The sequence below is a fragment of the Triticum aestivum genome, chromosome 5D (genome assembly GCF_018294505.1).
Source record: "Triticum aestivum cultivar Chinese Spring chromosome 5D, IWGSC CS RefSeq v2.1, whole genome shotgun sequence".
Lineage (NCBI taxonomy): Eukaryota > Viridiplantae > Streptophyta > Magnoliopsida > Poales > Poaceae > Triticum > Triticum aestivum.
Window position 1 is genome coordinate 39,933,298 of NC_057808.1, and position 21,758 is coordinate 39,955,055.

Below are 21,758 nucleotides of genomic sequence, written 5' to 3' on the forward strand. Positions count from 1 at the left end.
GGCGTCGTCGGCGCCGTGTCTCCCGCTGGCGTCCGCAAAGCCGCCGCCGGCGTCGGTCACGGGGCGGCACACCTTCTGCTGCTCGTCGCGGACGCCTGCAAGGCGCCAGGCGTTCGTGCGGTGCAGGAACAAGGGGGAGGAGACGAGGAGCAAGGCGACGCGGTGGCACTGGCAAGATCGACGTCCTTCTCTGAAGAAAACGACAGCAGGCCACTGACTGAATCTCTGAACTTTCTGAATGTGACAGACAGTGCACTGCAGGTGTTCGACAGAAGGTTTTCGCTATGAGATAATTTTTTCTGGAGTTGTAACTTGGTGAGGTGACCACTCAATGCACCCAGAGGCTGCCTGGTTTTACTTGGAATTTTTGGAGGAGGTTTTGAATGAATTTCACCAAATTTGGCAAATCTGGTCCAAACTTGCAGCAGATGTAGTTTGAAAATTTTGAACTGAAGACCAGTGGATCTTCATGGTTCTAGGTTGAGGGTTCAAAGGACTAGGAGGGGAAAAAGGTTTGGGGGCAAAAATCAATACAGAAAGTGGAGTTCCTTTGTAAATCCCCAAGTGCTAGAAAAGGTGGCAGAAAATTATTTGAATAGAATTTAAATGGAAATAATCACATGGGGAGGTTCAACTTGTTGGATTTGATGCAAATCATGATCCAAAGGTGAGGGAGGAGTTAGGAGAGATCATTTGCACTAAGGCCAAGTTAAGAGAGAAAAGTTGAAAGTGGCAAAGGAGTTTTCCAAAAGCCATAGTGCATTTCCAAAAGGATTTTGAAAAGTTATTTTCCCCAAATGAAAAACATTTTGTCTTGAGTTCAAATGAAAAGCAAGAACCTCCAAGACCAAAGACAGATCTTGGGTGGGTCCAAATAAAACTTTTGCTATAAAGAAAAATATTTGAGAGTGAGAGTTCTCTTGAAGAAAAATTTTAGATCACTCCCCTCAAGCCATATAAAAACCTTTTGAAAAATCCAAATAAAAACTTGGGTGTCATAATAACTCGCTGGGTCAAACATTCTTGAGCGATGACATACTGGAAAAGGTTGGCCAGTACTGGGTCCCTTTCGACTCGTTGACCGGGAAAAGATGCTACTTCTCCGGGTGCTGCACGACTCGGAAAGTAATAATACCCTCGTTCGCTGGCATAGGGTACCGCGAATCGAAGACGAGCGAGCGCTTCTTACGCAGCAGCTTCTATGGCCATATGCGGAGTCGGCATGGATTTCCCCACGAAGGAGGCTTCCGTTGGGTCTTGGTTTGGGTTTGCGGGAGGGATGTGCACCACTGCCCAATATTTCGAGGTGGATGGGGTGATCCTCGATTTGAGCAACTCATACTGGGGTGGATGGATGGCACTCATGGTACTGCAGGTAAAGTCCCACAATATTTTAACAAAACTGCCTGGGGTGGCATCTGGAGTTCTCAGGTAAATACTGGGGGTCAGCATGGCAAAGAAATGGCTGTGTGCGTTGTGCACAAGGTGAGGGGTGCTTGGCAAGGTCACGAGGTGGCCTTTTATATAGCATTGGGGCTGGGTTAATTACCGTGGTGAAAGGTAACTAGTTCGTTGGTTCTGTTCTATGGGGTCGGGGGTCAATGCCACAGATACACATATCTCATAAATGTGACGCATTACTGTGGGTGCCGTCGGGGTGGTTTTGGTAGCTGCGCCCGGAATTTAAAAATGTAACTGTACACTGACGTACTTATGCATGGCTACTATTTAAAAGTAGGGGCGCACAAGCAGACATCATTTAATAATGGTGATACAGGATCACACAATTACAAGGCGTAGGAATACTAAGACTCGATACTACTCGAGCGACTTAGTCTACTTCGTTAATGTCTAAGTGGGCTGGCCTTGCGAACGTCGAGGCTTCTCCACGGGTTTCACCGTCGGGATTAGCCGGATGAGATTGAGGGGCTGCAGGGTCGGGGTAGCGATGATGACCATCGCGGGGGTTGTTGGCCACAATCCCGTTGGAGCGTGTTCCCAAAAGGCGACGAAGCACTTCTGGGGACACCAAAGTATTTTGGTCGATGGTAGGGGCAGACCTCAAGGGCTCGATCGGGTGTCCGAACAGCACGACTGGGTTGTCAGCATCGGGCTCCTCTTCTCCTCTCGCCGAGGCTCGGCGAATCAGTTCTCCACGAGCTGCGATCAGATCAAGGGTGATTTGATCGAACAGTTCCTCTAGTGCACTTACATAGCGCACCAGATGCAATAGTGCAGGATCCGTCTCGTGCGGCCTACCATACCCATCACAGCTGGGGTAGTAGTAGAACGAGCGACAGTTAACTCTGGGCGACAAGTGCCGGAGTTGAACTATAGCTTCTCGAGCTGCCAGTTGGATGGCTTGTGGCTCAAAGGAAGTTGTCCTTCCAGTGAACCTGTAGGGGCGTTCTGGTGATAGACCCCTACCATAGATGTGTACAGTGGCCCAGAATTGACGGCTCTCACCGCTCATGGGTCCTTGGTACACAACATATTCTGGCGGCTCCTCTAATGCATAGGCACGACGGGTGAGGTTTGCGAGCACGGTCACAAAACCTCCAAGGTTGGTTGTTGTGGTCTCATTGTGAACAATGGGGCCAGGCATCGTGGCTTGGTTTGGGAAAGAGGCTGTACTGTGCTGTGTTGAGGCTAGCGTGCCCTCTTTATAGAAAAAGGGGACGGAGTCTTCCTTCGCACGCTTGCGAATGAAACATTTTAGGTGTCGGTCACTTGCGCGTGATCGACAGGCTAGGCTGATAGGTTGGGCACCGACTGCCAAAAGCGTCGGGGTCACTGTGTGGCTATCTTACACGAGAAGCTTGGCCGGGGTTGGGTTAAGGTCTGGTGGGTTGGTTAACCTAGGTTTATTGACCTGGCTAAGATAGGATTAGCCAATGGTCATCCTGGCTCTGATACCATGTTTGTCAGGACTGGTTTTTTGGGATATTAATTTTTCCAGAAAAAGGCCCTTGTGCTCACCAGCCCCAGGATTATTGTTAGCTGATGAGGCACCAACTTGTTACAGAAAATCCAAGCAAAGCACAAAATATGTAGTACAAGACCATTGTGGCCTATGAGTACAACACTTGGTTTCTAGTGGTTGATGGCGGAAGCGGATTGTGGTTCATCTGCGTCTATGGGACTCCATTTCCCACAAGAACAGCTGACCAGGATAACTCCTATCTTCGCGAGGCTGCTATCGTCATAGCGTAGGTTCCGGGGCTGTCATCACAACGCTCCTCTCCGAGCAAGAAGTCTGGCCAAGACAATAGCCAGGGACAAGCCAGTGAGTACTTTGAATGTACTCGCAAACATTATGAACACGGGTATAATATAATAGTGGGTAATCATGCTCCGAAAGATTCTACGATCATCACGTCTGTCACGAAATAAACAAAAATTCATGATGCACGCATGCAGGTAAAATATGAATGTGCAATACGGGAGTAGAAATAGAATGCACCGATAGAGTGTCTGAAGCGACGCCTCGAAAGGATAATAAGATAAAACATGCCTCGGGCGGGCGGCTGAGCGACACCACATAAAGGGCTTATGAAGAATAAAGAAATGACAAACAGGCCGCAGTCGGGCGTCTGAGCGACACTACATAAAGGGCTTATAAAGAATAAAAAAATAACAAGCATGCCACAGTCGGGCGTCTGAGCGACACCACATAAAGGGCTTATAAATAAATAAATAAATAACAAGCATGCCACAGTCGGGCGTCTGAGCGACACCACATAAAGGTCTTATAAATAATAATCGCAGTGAGTATCCAGGAGGTAGAACCGTCCCAGGGATACTAAATAACTAAAATATTGTAAATGGTTAGTCCACAATAATAATAATCAAAAATCCTCACATGACACAGGTCATAATCAATGTTCTAGTTTAGTCGTTTCTCCATCCGAAGACCGTCACTAAACCCCACCTCAGACTGTAGTCCTTTCCCATGGACATGGCTATCCGAATAGATTTAACCTCTGCAGAGGGTGCACTCTTTAACCACGTGTAACGGATTTATTTAGTCCATCGGGACTAATTCCGCCTACGGCCTTTTAATTGAAAACACGCCTGACCTGCACACACCAGCTTAACTTATCGGTGTCTGGAATCACCCACAACACCTGTCAAGCAAAACTCTAAGTGGGGAGGCTACAACCTCGACGTAGCATGGGATCAAATTTATATCGCGCGCTCTAAGGGGTGCCCCCCTCTTGGTCCCAACCGGAAACACCCATGCCCCCGGACCAGGTGGCATGCCTACCGGAGGCCTCCGGTATCTTCCACCATGGCCTCTCTGTATGGTGTTTGCTAGGACGGGGTTGACAACTTACTGAACCGTACCCTACCTGCGGCAGGGACAAGTGGTGGTACAAAACAAGTAGGGGGAGTTACTGAACAAGACTCGACCTACGGCCGACTCAGGAGGTCCAAGTATTCTCCGTATGATTAGCATGACAAAAATATTTCCATTAACAGATAAACTCAGCACTCGTCAAGCCTCACCATGCCATACCGGACATACTCGTCTCGACGAGGAACTAGGGACAAGCTCGTGTCTACCCAAGACCGCGACTTTCCCGGCTTCCTTCCGGTATGCATGAGAAACTTACGAGGATGATTACCATCACCAGCATACCCATTTCTAACAGCAAAGCATCTCCATTATGCACTCATGCGTATGACTTTATCGTCACATAAAAAAAGTAACGTATGCTCCAAGTCAAGGTGGTGTGGTAACCGTATCAAAACACCACACAAAAATATTATGCCAGAGTTCAAAATGCTTGCCTTCAGGTTGTGGAGAGGAAGTGTGCATTCCAAAACTTTTTGAAAGTTTTCTTCTCTCTCCATTTCCTATTTTTGAAAAATATTCAAATAACACATATTTCAAAAACAGTACAAAAAGTTGTCCTAAATATTTTTGAAATAAATCTTAAAATAAACTAGATGAAATATGAGAGAGGTAGGAAAAAGAATCAACTCATTTGGAGTTTTATTTTAAAAGATATAGCCAATCAAAGTTTAGTCAAAGCTCTGTTTTTAATAAAATCAGAAAAAGAAAACATTTCGGTACAGAATACGCTTTCGGGGTAGGGGATACGTACTCGAGACTTTTACGCTTTCACTAATCCAGAGTGGACGGTTACGTGGGTCACTAACAGTGGGTCCACGGGGCCCACTGGTCAGGTTTGACTAGTCTCTTCTCCCTCCTCTTCCTCTGCCCGAACGGAGGCGGAACTCTGGCGATCGCCGTCGACGAACGGCGCTTCCCCGCGGGGTCCTGAGGGCGGGGATGGATCCGCCAGCCCAGGGCGGTCCTCCAGGTGGGCGCTAGGCAGGTGGGGACGGAGGGAGCCGCCGGCGGTGAGCTTCGCGGCGGAGATGACTTCGGGTGGTACTGGGGGCCTGGGCTATGGTGGTTCCCGATCGGGCTAGAGAGGTGGGGCGGCTCCGCACGGTCAAGGGGAGTCGGGTGGTGGTGCTAGCTGAGCTGGGGAGGCTCTGTTGGCGACTAGCGGGACCGGAGGGCGCCGGCGGCCGAACCTGCCGGAGGCGGGGAAGAAAGCTTCCCGACGTCGATTGCTGGATGTTGGGGGCACTAGGGGGATAGAACGAGGTTGCCTGAGTGCTTGGTCGAGCTCGGGGTCCCCTTATATAGGCGTTCGAGGTTGGTCCCGCGGCGGCCGTGGATAAGAACGCCGGCGACCGTCGCTCTGTAGCTGCAGGACGACGTGGCGGCGACGAGCGCGTGCCGACGAGTATGTGGATGAGCTCGGGCTGTTCAAGGGGGCAGCTGGCGCGCGCGGGTGGCTGGGGCGGCGCCGTCCATGGCAGAGCCTGCTGCCGACGCCGGCGTGCCGCCAAGGGAGCCCTGACGATGGCGCTGTAGGGCGCCAGGGTGGCTCTGCGGCGAGGGAAGGGGCAGGCGTGCTGGCTGCGAGTGGGAAGAGGCTAGAGCGGGCGCGGGGAGGCGGCCGTGCGACGCGGCGGCTCGGGCGCCCGCACGTGCAAAACGTGCGCTCTGGGCGTGCCCAGAGCACGCACGGGACATGTTCGACAAAATGCCAGGGCAGCCTAGAGTGCTTGAGCGAGGCTGGCAAATAACAGGACTAGGTTAGAGCTAGTAAGGAGATCGAGGGACATGGTGGTTAGGACAGGGGATCAAGTTCTCAAAGCAAACTAATAATCATGCCAAATCTGCCCATGCACACCAAGTGTTCGACAGAATGCGAAGTGCATCTAGGCAACTCTTGGAGTGGCCAAAAACTCCAGATCATAAACTCTTTAGATGATAAAGAGGGTGGCAAGGTTAGTTGGTCAAGACCAGAAACTTGTTAGTGCAAAAATTTGAGAAAACCAATTTTGTCCAGAAACTAAAGGCTATTATCTCATGAAGCAAAAATACTCCAATGGGTCCACTCTCTTGGACTTAAGGGTTTTGCAGGGTGGTCTACAAGCAGGAAAAACTCATGGGCACTAGAGCAAAATAAAATAGGGTTGCAGTACAAATCACCAAACTAGACCAGAATAAAGATGAGGATGATTTTCTCAAATTTTTCAAAGAACACCAATGGGTTTTTTCATAAAGTTGAATCATGTGTATCTACTGACATGTCCAAACACTTGGAAGAATCTTTAGAAGAATATTTAAATAGGTTGTAGTGCAAAAATACCTACTGGACCAGATTTGAAAAGTTGATGTGGAGCTCAAAATCTCCAATAACCAAAAGATATCTTTGCATAAAAGTGATGTGGAAACATCACATGACATCCCCAAATTTTGGTGAAAATTTTAAATGCATTAATCAAATGGTTGCTGTGCAACAGAGGCTCCAAATCTATGAAAAAGCATTTTAAAAGAATAAAGCTCATGAAAAACAATTATGCAAATAAATCCACTGATAAAGAATTGTTTTATAGAGAGAGTATACAAGTCCAATAATACTTTTGGAAAGTTTCCACTTGGGGTAAAAACTCCACAATATTAAAGAAAAGAGAGGTTCTGAAATCAAGAGATAAATCCAAAAAACAAAAATTTAATTTCCTGGCAAAATTTTAATTAATAAAACAAGGTCAAAATTTTGGGGTGTTACAACACTACCCCCCTAAAAAAATCTCATCCTCGAGATTTGCTAAAAGCTGTTTTGAACAAACATCGCTCTTACCAAAAGAAATCATTCTACTATGCAATAAAATGTGGCTAAAGTGAGAGGGTAATAAGTGATGTAAAACTATAGTGTGGTATACTGGCGTTGCGTGGAAAAATCCATGGCTGGGGAAAACGAGATATTTTTACGTTGGATATAGTAAATTAGAATAAATTCTAAATTACTAAAATACGCTGGTCGTACCCGAGAGCACAGTGCCCTTTCTGGCTGACAGGTGGACCAGGGGCCCACTGTCGGCCTCTTCTTCTAACTCTGGGTCTCTCTTCTTGCTCTCTCTCGTGGGCTTTCCCGCGCTTCCTCCACCGGCGACGTCTAGCGCGTAGGGCACCTAGGCCGTACTGCGTTAGTGCGCGGCGTGCTAGCTGCCGGTGCAGCGTGCACTCACCTCGCGGGACAGTGCACTGTCGGCACTGCTCGCGGATTCACCTCCGAACACCGGCGATCGAGCGACGAGCGGCGCTGGTGGACCTCGCCCACCGTACACCGATCTCGAGCTATAAAATGACCGCGGTGCTCCTTTCTTCTTCCTCACACATGGCCTCGCTTCCACTTCTCCTTCCTTCTCCTCCATTTCTGCTTGCAGGACCTCGAGGCGAGGCTCTAATGGCGGAGGTGATGCCGGACTGGTATGTGGTCCTGGTGGGTGGAGGTTTGGCGATGTTGTTGGGGTTCTCCGTGCTCCTGTGCGCGATGATCGTTGATGATCGTCGTGATGCTGCCGCTCGAGCGTTAGCTCTTCGCGGAGGCGGCGATCACGAGGATTAGGTGCAGCATCGAGTGCTAACTGCTGTCGGTGTGCTGGGGCAACTCGCGCCTGAATGATTACTCACAAATCTCTCTTACTGAGACTGTGGTGTCCTCGGGTGTGATCAGTTAGGTGCAAAATGTGTACGAGGATCTGAAATTAGCGCACGAGGTCGAGTGCTTGTGGTTGCGAGTCTGCCGTTGCAGAAATAAAAATCTACGTCGTGAAGAGGCATATGCTGCAGCAACTCGGGGAAAGAAATCACACTACAAAAATCTATCGTTAGTGAAAGTTAGTTAAATCAAAATTAACAGCAGTAAAACCGCTCACATAATGGAAACCAAATATTTGATCCGTCGCACAAATTTTGGATACCACGTACAAGTTACAACACATAAATAAATACTGGGATAATAAACATAGCGGTGACGTCTACAATAAAAAAGGCAAAAGGACATGGTCCTGAGAAAACGTCTCTGGTACTGGGGCGCACTCTTCTTCTATCGGGGAAGCGGGTTGACCAGTCGATGAACGCGTCTCTCCTGGTCAGGCCTCAGTGGTCTGCCAATGGCGATCTGAGGATTTAAATCAGCGAGGCTTTGGAGATAACCCATAACTCGCTGGGTCAAACGTTCTTGAGCGATGACATACTGGACAAGGTTGGCCAGTACTGGGTCCCTTTCGACTCGTTCACCGGGAAAAGACGCTACTTCTCCGGGTGTTGCATGACTCGGAAAGTAATAATACCCTCGTTCGCTGGCATAGGGTACCGCGAATCGAAGACGAGCGAGCGCTTCGTACGCGGCAGCTTCTATGGCCATATGCGGAGTCGGCATGGATTTCCCCACGAAGGAGGCTTCCATTGGGTCTTGGTTTGGGTTTGCGGGAGGGATGTGCACCACTGCCCAATATTTCGAGGTGGATGGGGTGATCCTCGATTTGAGCAACTCGTACTGGGGTGGATGGATGGCACTCATGGTACTGCAGGTAAAGTCCCACAATATTTTAACAAAACTGCCTGGGGTGGCATCTGGAGTTCTCAGGTAAATACTGGGGGTCAGCATGGCAAAGAAATGGCTGTGTGCGTTGTGCACAAGGTGAGGGGTGCTTGGCAAGGTCACGAGGTGGCCTTTTATATAGCATTGGGGCTGGGTTAATTACCGTGGTGAAAGGTAACTAGTTCGTTGGTTCTGTTCTATGGGGTCGGGGGTCAATGCCACAGATACACATATCTCATAAATGTGACGCATTACTGTGGGTGCCGTCGGGGTGGTTTTGGTAGCTGCGCCCAGAATTTAAAAATGTAACTGTACACTGACGTACTTATGCATGGCTACTATTTAAAAGTAGGGGTGCACAAGCAGACATCATTCAATAATGGTGATACAGGATCACACAATTACAAGGCGTAGGAATACTAAGACTCGATACTACTCGACCGACTTAGTCTACTTCGTTAATGTCTAAGTGGGCTGGCCTTGCGGACGTCGAGGCTTCTCCACGGGTTTCACCGTCGGGATTAGCCGGATGAGATTGAGGGGCTGCAGGGTCGGGGTAGCGATGATGACCATCGCGGGGGTTGTTGGCCACAATCCCATTGGAGCGTGTTCCCAAAAGGCGACGAAGCACTTCTGGGGACACTAAAGTATTTTGGTCGATGGTTGGGGCAGACCTCAAGGGCTCGATCGGGTGTCCGAACAGCACGACTGGGTTGTCGGCGTTTGGCTCCTCTTCTCCTCTCGCCGGGGCTCGGCGAATCAGTTCTCCACGAGCTGCGATCAGATCAAGGGTGATTTGATCGAACAGTTCCTCTAGTGCACTTACATAGCGCACCAGATGCAATAGTGCAGGATCCGTCTCGTGATCTGCGTTGGCAACCTGGGGCGGCCTACCATACCCGTCACGGCTGGGGTAGTAGTAGAACGAGCGACGGTTAACTCTGGGCGACAAGTGCCGGAGTTGAACTATAGCTTCTCGAGCTGCCAGTTGGATGGCTTGTGGCTCAAAGGAAGTTGTCCTTCCAGTGAACCTGTAGGGGCATTCTGGTGATAGACCCCTACCATAGATGTGTAGTGGCCTAGAATTGACGGCTCTCACCGCTCATGGGTCCTTGGTACACAACATATTCTGGGGGCTCCTCTAATGCATAGGCACGGTGGGTGAGGTTTGCGAGCACGGTCACAAAACCTCCAAGGTTGGTTGCTGTGGTCTCATTGTGAACAATGGGGCTAGGCATCGTGGCTTGGTTTGGGATAGAGGCTGTGCTGTGCTGTGTTGAGGCTAGCGTGCCCTTTTTATAGAAAAAGGGGACGGAGTCTTCCTTCGCACGCTTGCGAATGAGACATTTTAGGTGTCGGTCACTAGCGCGTGATCGACAGGCTAGGCTGATAGGTTGGGCACCGACTGCCAAAAGCGTCGGGGTCACTATGTGGCTATCTTACACGAGAAGCTTGGCCGGGGTTGGGTTAAGGTCTGGTGGGTTGGTTAACCTAGGTTTATTGACCTGGCTAAGATAGGATTAACCAATTGTCAGCCTGGCTCTGATACCAAGTTTGTCAGGACCGGTTTTTCGGGATATTAATTTTTCCAGAAAAAGGCCCTTGTGCTCACCAGCCCCAGGATTATTGTTAGCTGATGAGGCACCAACTTGTTACAGAAAATCCAAGCAAAGCACAAAATATGTAGTACAAGACCATTGTGGCCTATGAGTACAACACTTGGTTTCTAGTGGTTGATGGCGGAAGCGGATTGTGGTTCATCTACATCTATGGGACTCCATTTCCCACAAGAACAGCTGACCAGGATAACTCCTATCTTCGCGAGGCTGCTATCGTCATAGCGTAGGTTCCGGGGCTGTCATCACAACGCTCCTCTCCGAGCAAGAAGTCTGGCCAAGACAATAGCCAGGGACAAGCCAGTGAGTACTTTGAATGTACTCGCAAACATTATGAACACGGGTATAATATAATAGTGGGTAATGATGCTCCGATAGATTCTATGATCATAACGTCTGTCACGAAATAAACAAAAATTCATGATGCACGCATGCAGGTAAAATATGAATGTGCAATACGGGAGTAGAAATAGAATGCACCGATCGAGTGTCTGAAGCGACGCCTCGAAAGGATAATAAGATAAAACATTCCTCAGGCGGGCGTCTGAGCGACACCACATAAAGGGCTTATGAAGAATAAATAAATGACAAACAGGCCGCAGTCGGGCGTCTGAGCGACACCACATAAAGGGCTTATAAAGAATAAATAAATAACAAGCATGCCACAGTCGGGCGTCTGAGCGACACCACATAAAGGGCTTATAAATAAATAAATAACAACCATGCCGCAGTCGGGCGTCTGAGCGACACCACATAAAGGGCTTATAAATAATAAATAAATAACAAGCATGCCACAGTCGGGCGTCTGAGCGACACCACATAAAGGTCTTATAAATAATAATCGCAGTGAGTATCCAGGAGGTAGAACCGTCCTAGGGATACTCAATAACTCAAATATTGTAAATGGTTAGTCCACAATAATAACAATCAAAAATCCTCACATGACACAGGTTATAATCAATGTTCTAGTTTAGTCGTTTCTCCATCTGAAGACCGTCACTAAACCCCACCTCAGACTGTAGTCCTTTCCCATGGACATGGCTATCCGAATAGATTTAACCTCTGCAGAGGGTGCACTCTTTAACCACGTGTAACGGATTTATTTAGTCCATCGGGACTAATTCCGCCTATGGCCTTTTAATCACGCCTGACCTGCACACACCAGCTTAACTTACCGGTGTCTGGAATCACCCACAACACCTGTCAAGCAAAACTCTAAGTGGGGAGGCTACAACCTCGACGTAGCATGGGATCAAATTTATATCGCGCGCTCTAAGGGGTGCCCCCCTCTCGGTCCCAACCGGAAACACCCATGCCCCCGACCAGGTGCCATGCCTACCGGAGGCCTTCGGTATCTTCCACCATGGCCTCTCTGTATGGTGTGTGCTAGGACGGGGTTGACAACTTACTGAACCGTACCCTACCTGCGGCAGGGACAAGTGGTGGTACGAAACAAGTAGGGGGAGTTACTGAACAAGACTCAACCTACGGCCGACTCAGGAGGTCCAAGTATTCTCCGTATGATTAGCATGACAAAAATATTTCCATTAACAGATAAACTCACCACTTGTCAAGCCTCACCATGCCATACCGGACATACTCGTCTCGACGAGGAACTAGGGACAAGCTCGTGTCTACCCAAGACCGCGACTTTCCCGGCTTCCTTTCGGTATGCATGAGAAACTTACGAGGATGATTACCATCACCAGCATATCCATTTCTAACAGCAAAGCATCTCCATTATGCACTCATGCGTATGACTTTATCGTCACATAAAAAAAGTAACGTATGCTCCAAGTCAAGGTGGTGTTGTAACCGTATCAAAACACCACACAAAAATATTATGCTAGAGTTCAGAATGCTTGCCTTCAGGTTGTGGAGAGGAAGTGTGCATTCCAAAACTTTTTGAAAGTTTTCTTCTCTCTCCATTTCCTATTTTTGAAAAATATTCAAATAACACATATTTCAAAAACAGTACAAAAAGTTGTCCTAAATATTTTTGAAATAAATCTTAAAATAAACTAGATGAAATTTGAGAGAGGTAGGAAAAAGAATCAACTCATTTGGAGTTTTATTTTAAAAGATATAGCCAGTCAAAGTTTAGTCAAAGCTCTGTTTTTAATAAAATCAGAAAAAGAAAACGTTTTGGTACAGAATACGCTTTCGGGGTAGGGGATACGTACTCGAGACTTTTACGCTTTCACTAATCCAGAGTGGACGGTTGCGTGGGTCACTGACAGTGGGTCCACGGGGCCCACTGGTCAGGTTTGACTAGTCTCTTCTCCCTCCTCTTCCTCTGCCCGAACGGAGGCGGGACTCCAGCGATCGCCGTCGACGAACGGCGCTTCCCCGCGGGGTCCTAAGGGCGGGGATGGATCCGCCAGCCCAGGGCGGTCCTCCAGGTGGGCGCTAGGCAGGTGGGGACGGAGGGAGCCGCCGGCGGTGAGCTTCGCGGCGGAGATGACTTCGGGTGGTACTGGGGGCCTGGGCTATGGTGGTTCCCGATCGGGCTAGAGAGGTGGGGCGGCTCCGCACGGTCAAGGGGAGTCGGGTGGTGGTGCTAGCTGAGCTGGGGAGGCTCTGTTGGCGACTAGCGTGACCGGAGGGCGGCGGCGGCCGAACCTACCGGAGGCGGGGAAGAAAGCTTCCTGACGTCGATTGCTGGGTGTTGGGGGCACTAGGGGGATAGAACGAGGTTGCCTGAGTGCTTGGTCGAGCTCGGCGTCCCCTTATATAGGCGTTCGAGGTTGGTCCCGTGGTGGCCGTGGATAAGAACGCCGGCGACCGTCGCTCTGTAGCTGCAGGGCGACGTGGCGGCGACGAGCGCGTGCCGACGAGTATGTGGATGAGCTCGGGCTGTTCAAGGGGGCAGCTGGCGCGCGCGGGTGACTGGGGCGGCGCCGTCCATGGCAGAGCCTGCTGCCGACGCCATCGTGCCGAAAAGGGAGCCCTGACGGCGGCGCTGTAGGGCGCCAGGGTGGCTCTGCGGCGAGGGAAGGGGCGGGCGTGCTGGCTGCGAGTGGGGAGAGGCCAGAGCGGGCGCGGGGAGGCGGCCATGCGACGCGGCGGCTCGGGCGCCCGCACGTGCAAAGCGTGCGCTCTGGGCGCGCCTAGAGCACGCACGGGACATGTTCGACAAAATGCCAGGGCAGCCTAGAGTGCTTGAGCAGGGCTGGCAAATAACAGGACTAGGTTAGAGCTAGTAAGGAGATCAAGGGACATGGTGGTTAGGACAGGGGATCAAGTTCTCAAAGCAAACTAATAATCATGCCAAATCTGCCCATGCACACCAAGTGTTCGACAGAATGCTAAGTGCATCTAGGCAACTCTTGGAGTGGCCAAAAACTCCAGATCATAAACTCTTTAGATGATAAAGAGGGTGGCAAGGTTAGTTGGTCAAGACCAGAAACTTGTTAGTGCAAAAATTTGAGAAAAAAATTTTGGGCAGAAACTAATGGCTATTATCTCATGAAGCAAAAATACTCCAATGGGTCCACTCTCTTGGACTTAAGGGTTTTGCAGGGTGGTCTACAAGCAGGAAAAAGCTCATGGGCACTAGAGCAAAATAAAATAGGGTTGCAGTACAAATCAGCAAACTGGACCAGAATAAAGATGTGGATGATTTTCTCAAATTTTTCAAAGAACACCAATGGGTTTTTGCATAAAGTTGAATCATGTGTATCTACTGACATCTCCAAACACTTGGAAGAATCTTTAAAAGAATATTTAAATAGGTTGTAGTGCAAAAATACCTACTGGACCAGATTTGAAAAGTTGATGTGGAGCTCAAAATCTCCAATAACCAAAAGATATCTTTGCATAAAAGTGATGTGGAAACATCACATGACATCCCCAAATTTTGGTGAAAATTTTAAATGCATTAATCAAATGGTTGCTGTGCAACAGAGGCTCCAAATCTACGAAAAATCATTTTAAAAGAATAAAGCTCATGAAAAACAATTATGCAAATAAGTCCACTGATAAAGAATTGTTTTATAGAGAGAGTATACAAGTCCAATAATACTTTTGGAAAGTTTCCACTTGGGGTAAAAACTCCACAATATTAAAGAAAAGAGAGGTTCTGAAATCAAGAGATAAATCCAGAAAACAAAAATTTAATTTCCTGGCAAAATTTTAATTAATAAAACAAGGTCAAAATTTTGGGGTGTTACAACACTACCCCCCTAAAAAAATCTCGTCCTCGAGATTTGTTAAAAGCTATTTTGAACAAACATCGCTCTTACCAAAAGAAATCATTCTACTATGCAATAAAATGTGGCTACAGTGAGAGGGTAATAAGTGATGTTAAACTACAGTGTGGTATACTGGCGTTGCGCGGAAAAATCCATGGCTGGGGAAAACGAGATATTTCTATGTTGGATACAGTAAATTAGAATAAATTCTAAATTACTAAAATACGCTGGTCGTACCCGAGAGCACAGTGCTCTTTGTGGCTGACAGGTGGACCCGGGGCCCACTGTCAGCCTCTTCTTCTACCTCTGGATCTCTCTTCTTGCTCTCTCTCACGGGCTTTCCCGCGCTTCCTCCACCGGTGACGTCTAGCGCGTAGGGCACCTAGGCCGTATTGCGGTAGTGCGCGGCGTGCTAGCTGCCGGTGCAGCGTGCACTCACCTCGCGGGCCAGTGCACTGTCGGCACTGCTCGCGGATTCGCCTCCGAACACCGGCGATCGAGCGACGAGCGGCGCTAGTGTTCCTCGCCCACCGTACACCGATCTCAAGCTATAAAATGACCGCGGTGCTCCTTTCTTCTTCCTCACACCTGGCCTCGCTTCTACTTCTCCTTCCTTCTCCTCCATTTCTGCTTCCAGGAGTTCGAGGCGAGGCTCTAATGGCGGAGGTGATGCCGGACTGGTATGTGGTCCTGGTGTGTGGAGGTTTGGCGACGTTGTTGGGGTTCTTCGTGCTCCTGTGCGCGATGATCCTTGATGATCGTCGCGATGCTGCCGCTCGAGCGTTAGCCCTTCGCGGAGGTGGCGATCACGAGGATTAGGTGCGGCATCGAGTGCTAACTGTTGTCGGTGTGCTGGGGCAACTCGCGCCCGAATGATTACTCACAAATCTCTCTTACTGAGACTGTGGTGTCCTCGGGTGTGATCAGTTAGGTGCAAAATGTGTACGAGGATCTGAAATTAGCGCACGAGGTCGAGTGCTTGTGGTTGCGAGTCTGCCGTTGCGGAAATAAAAATCTACGTCGTGAAGAGGCATATGCTGCAGCAACTCGAGGAAAGAAATCACACTACAAAAATCTATCGTGAGTGAAAGTTAGTTAAATCAAAATTAACAGGAGTAAAACTGCTCACAAAATTGAAACCAAATATTTAAATCAGCGAGGCTTTGGAGATAACCCATAACTCGCTGGGTCAAACGTTCTTGAGCGATGACATACTGGACAAGGTTGGCCAGTACTGGGTCCCTTTCGACTCGTTCACCGGGAAAAGACGCTACTTCTCCGGGTGTTGCATGACTCGGAAAGTAATAATACCCTCGTTCGCTGGCATAGGGTACCGCGAATCGAAGACGAGCGAGCGCTTCGTACGCGGCAGCTTCTATGGCCATATGCGGAGTCGGCATGGATTTCCCCACGAAGGAGGCTTCCATTGGGTCTTGGTTTGGGTTTGCGGGAGGGATGTGCACCACTGCCCAATATTTCGAGGTGGATGGGGTGATCCTCGATTTGAGCAACTCGTACTGGGGTGGATGGATGGCACTCATGGTACTGCAGGTAAAGTCCCACAATATTTTAACAAAACTGCCTGGGGTGGCATCTGGAGTTCTCAGGTAAATACTGGGGGTCAGCATGGCAAAGAAATGGCTGTGTGCGTTGTGCACAAGGTGAGGGGTGCTTGGCAAGGTCACGAGGTGGCCTTTTATATAGCATTGGGGCTGGGTTAATTACCGTGGTGAAAGGTAACTAGTTCGTTGGTTCTGTTCTATGGGTCGGGGGTCAATGCCACAGATACACATATCTCATAAATGTGACGCATTACTGTGGGTGACGTCGGGGTGGTTTTGGTAGCTGCGCCCAGAATTTAAAAATGTAACTGTACACTGACGTGCTTATGCATGGCTACTATTTAAAAGTAGGGGCGCACAAGCAGACATCATTTAATAATGGTGATACAGGATCACACAATTACAAGGCGTAGGAATACTAAGACTCGATACTACTCGAGCGACTTAGTCTACTTCGTTAATGTCTAAGTGGGCTGGCCTTGCGGACGCCGAGGCTTCTCCACGGGTTTCACCGTCGGGATTAGCCGGATGAGATTGAGGGGCTTCAGGGTCGGGGTAGCGATGATGACCATCGCGGGGGTTGTTGGCCACAATCCCGTTGGAGCGTGTTCCCAAAAGGCGACAAAGCACTTCTGGGGACACCAAAGTATTTTGGTCGATGGTTGGGGCAGACCTCAAGGGCTCGATCGGGTGTCCGAACAGCACGACTGGGTTGTCGGCGTCGGGCTCCTCTTCTCCTCTCGCCGGGGCCCGGCGAATCAGTTCTCCACGAGCTGCGATCAGATCAAGGGTGATTTGATCGAACAATTCCTCTAGTTCACTCACATAGCGCACCAGATGCAATAGTGCAGGATCCGTCTCGTGATCTCCGTTGGCAACCTGGGGCGGCCTACCATACCCGTCACGGCTGGGGTAGTAGTAGAATGAGCGACAGTTAACTCTGGGCGACAAGTGCCGGAGTTGAACTATAGCTTCTCGAGCTGCCAGTTGGATGGCTTGTGGCTCAAAGGAAGTTGTCCTTCCAGTGAACCTGTAGGGGCGTTCTGGTGATAGACCCCTACCATAGATGTGTACAGTGGCCCAAAATTGACGGCTCTCACCGCTCATGGGTCCTTGGTACACAACATATTCTGGGGGCTCCTCTAATGCATAGGCACGGCGGGTGAGGTTTGCGAGCACGGTCACAAAACCTCCAAGGTTGGTTGCTGTGGTCTCATTATGAACAATGGGGCCAGGCATCGTGGCTTGGTTTGGGAAAGAGGCTGTCCTGTGCTGTGTTGAGGCTAGCGTGCCCTTTTTATAGAAAAAGGGGACGGAGTCTTCCTTCGCACGCTTGCGAATGAGACATTTTAGGTGTCGGTCACTGGCGCGTGATCGACAGGCTAGGCTGATAGGTTGGGCACCGACTGCCAAAAGCGTCGGGGTCACTGTGTGGCTATCTTACACGAGAAGCTTGGCCGGGGTTGGGTTAAGGTCTGGTGGGTTGGTTAACCTAGGTTTATTGACCTGGCTAAGATAGGATTAGCCAATGGTCAGCCTGGCTCTGATACCAAGTTTGTCAGGACCGGTTTTTCGGGATATTAATTTTTCCAGAAAAAGGCCCTTGTGCTCACCAGCCCCAGGATTATTGTTAGCTGATGAGGCACCAACTTGTTACAGAAAATCCAAGCAAAGCACAAAATATGTAGTACAAGACCATTGTGGCCTATGAGTACAACACTTGGTTTCTAGTGGTTGATGGCGGAAGCGGATTGTGGTTCATCTGTGTCTATGGGACTCCATTTCCCACAAGAACAGCTGACCAGGATAACTCCTATCTTCGCGAGGCTGCTATCGTCATAGCGTAGGTTCCGGGGCTGTCATCACAACGCTCCTCTCCGAGCAAGAAGTCTGGCCAAGACAATAGCCAGGGACAAGCCAGTGAGTACTTTGAATGTACTCGCAAACTTTATGAACACGGGTATAATATAATAGTGGGTAATCATGCTCCGAAAGATTCTACGATCATAACGTCTGTCACGAAATAAACAAAAATTCATGATGCACAAATGTAGGTAAAATATGAATGTGCAATACGGGAGTAGAAATAGAATGCACCGATCGAGTGTCTGAAGCGACGCCTCGAAAGGATAATAAGATAAAACATGCCTCAGGCGGGCATCTGAGCGACACCACATAAAGGGCTTATGAAGAATAAATAAATGACAAACAGGCCGCAGTCGGGCGTCTGAGCGACACCACATAAAGGGCTTATAAAGAATAAATAAATAACAAGCATGCCACAGTCGGGCGTCTGAGCGACACCACATAAAGGGCTTATAAATAAATAAATAACAAGCATGCCGCAGTCGGGCGTCTGTGCGACACCACATAAAGGGCTTATAAATAATAAATAAATAACAAGCATGCCACAGTCGGGCGTCTGAGCGACACCACATAAAGGTCTTATAAATAATAATCGCAGTGAGTATCCAGGAGGTAGAACCGTCCCAGGGATACTCAATAACTCAAATAATGTAAATGGTTAGTCCACAATAATAATAATCAAAAATCCTCACATGACACAGGTCATAATCAATTTGCTAGTTTTGTCGTTTCTCCATCCGAAGACCGTCACTAAACCCCACCTCAGACTGTAGTCCTTTCCCATGGACATGGCTATCCGAATAGATTTAACCTCTGCAGAGGGTGCACTCTTTAACCACGTGTAACGGATTTATTTAGTCCATCGGGACTAATTCCGCCTACGGCCTTTTAATTGAAAACACGCCTAACCTCCACACACCAGCTTAACTTACCGATGTCTGGAATCACCCACAACACCTGTCAAGCAAAACTCTAAGTGGGGAGGCTACAACCTTGACGTAGCATGGGATCAAATTTATATCGCGCGCTCTAAGGGGTGCCCCCCTCTCGGTCCCAACCGGAAACACCCATGCCCCCGGACCAGGTGGCATGCCTACCGGAGGCCTCCGGTATCTTCCACCATGGCCTCTCTGTACGGTGTGTGCTAGGACGGGGTTGACAACTTACTAAACCGTACCCTACCTGCGGCAGGGACAAGTGGTGGTACGAAACAAGTAGGGGGAGTTACTGAACAAGACTCGACCTACGGCCGACTCAGGAGGTCCAAGTATTCTCCATATGATTAGCATGACAAAAATATTTCCATTAACAGATAAACTCACCACTCGTCAAGCCTCACCATGCCATACCGGACATACTCGTCTCGACGAGGAACTAGGGACAAGCTCGTTTCTACCCAAGACCACGACTTTCCCGGCTTCCTTCCGGTATGCATGAGAAACTTACAAGGATGATTACCATCACCAGCATATCCATTTCTAACAGCAAAGCATCTCCATTATGCACTCATGCGTATGACTTTATCGTCACATAAAAAAAGTAACGTATGCTCCAAGTCAAGGTGGTGTTGTAACCGTATCAAAACACCACACAAAAATATTATGCCAGAGTTCAGAATGCTTGCCTTCAGGTTGTGGAGAGGAAGTGTGCATTCCAATACTTTTTCAAAGTTTTCTTCTCTCTCCATTTCCTATTTTTGAAAAATATTCAAATAACACATATTTCAAAAACAGTACAAAAAGTTGTCCTAAATATTTTTGAAATAAATCTTAAAATAAACTAGATGAAATTTGAGAGAGGTAGGAAAAAGAATCAACTCATTTGGAGTTTTATTTTAAAAGATATAGCCAGTCAAAGTTTAGTCAAAGCTCTGTTTTTAATAAAATCAGAAAAAGAAAACGTCTCGGTACAGAATACGCTTTCGGGGTAGGGGATACGTACTCGAGACTTTTACGCTTTCACTAATCCAGAGTGGACAGTTGCGTGGGTCACTGACAGTGGGCCCACGGGGCCCACTGGTCAGGTTTGACTAGTCTCTTCTCCCTCCTCTTCCTCTGCCCGAACGGAGGCGGGACTCCGGCGATCGCCGTCGACGAACGGCGCTTCCCCGCGTGGTCCTGAGGGCAGGGATGGATCCGCCAGCCCAGGGCGGTCCTCCAGGTGGGCGCTAGGCAGGTGGGGATGGAGGGAGCCGCCGGCGGGTAGCTTTGCGGCGGAGATGACTTCGGGTGGTACTGGGGGCCTGGGCTATGGTGGTTCCCGATCGGGCTAGAGAGGTGGGGCGGCTCCGCACGGTCAAGGGGAGTCGGGTGGTGGTACTAGCTGAGCTGGGGAGGCTCTGTTGGCGACTAGCGGGACCGGAGGGCGGCGGCGGCCGAACCTGCCGGAGGCGGGGAAGAAAGCTTCCCGACGTCGATTGCTGGGTGTTGGGGGCACTAGGGGGATAGAACGAGGTTGCCTGAGTGCTTGGTCGACCTCGGGGTCCCCTTATATAGGCGTTCGAGGTTGGTCCCGCAGCGGCCGTGGATGAGAACGCCGGCGACCGTCGCTCTGTAGCTGCAGGGCGACGTGGCGGCGACGAGCGCGTGCCGACGAGTATGTGGATGAGCTCGGGCTGTTCAAGGGGGCAGCTGGCGCGCGCGGGTGGCTGGGGCGGCGCCGTCCATGGTAGAGCCTGCTGCCGACGCCGGCGTGCCGCCAAGGGAGCCCTAACGGCGGCGCTGTAGGGCGCCAGGGTGGCTCTGGGGCGAGGGAAGGGGCGGGCGTGCTGGCTGCGAGTGGGGAGAGGCCAGAGCGGGCGCGGGGAGGCGGCCGTGCGACGCGGCGGCTCGGGCGCCCGCACGTGCAAAACGTGCGCTCTGGGCGCGCCCAGAGCACGCACGGGACATGTTCGACAAAATGCCAGGGCAGCCTAGAGTGCTTGAGCGAGGCTGGCAAATAACAGGACTAGGTTAGATCTAGTAAGGAGATCAAGGGCATGGTGGTTAGGACAGGGGATCAAGTTCTCAAAGCAAACTAATAATCATGCCAAATCTGCCCATGCACACCAAGTGTTCGACAGAATGCTAAGTGCATCTAGGCAACTCTTGGAGTGGCAAAAAACTCCAGATCATAAACTCTTTAGATGATAAAGAGGGTGGCAAGGTTAGTTGGTCAAGACCAGAAACTTGTTAGTGCAAAAATTTGAGAAAACCAATTTTGGGCAGAAACTAAAGGCTATTATCTCATGAACCAAAAATACTCCAATGGGTCCACTCTCTTGGACTTAAGGGTTTTGCAGGGTGGTCTACAAGCAGGAACAAGCTCATGGGCACTAGAGCAAAATAAAATAGGGTTGCAGTACAAATCACCAAATTGGACCAGAATAAAGATGAGGATGATTTTCTCAAATTTTTCAAAGAACACCAATGGGTTTTTGCATAAAGTTGAATCATGTGTATCTACTGACATCTCCAAACACTTGGAAGAATCTTTAAAACAATATTTAAATAGGTTGTACTGCAAAAATACCTACTGGACCAGATTTGAAAAGTTGATGTGGAGCTCAAAATCTCCAATAACCAAAAGATATCTTTGCATAAAAGTGATGTGGAAACATCACAT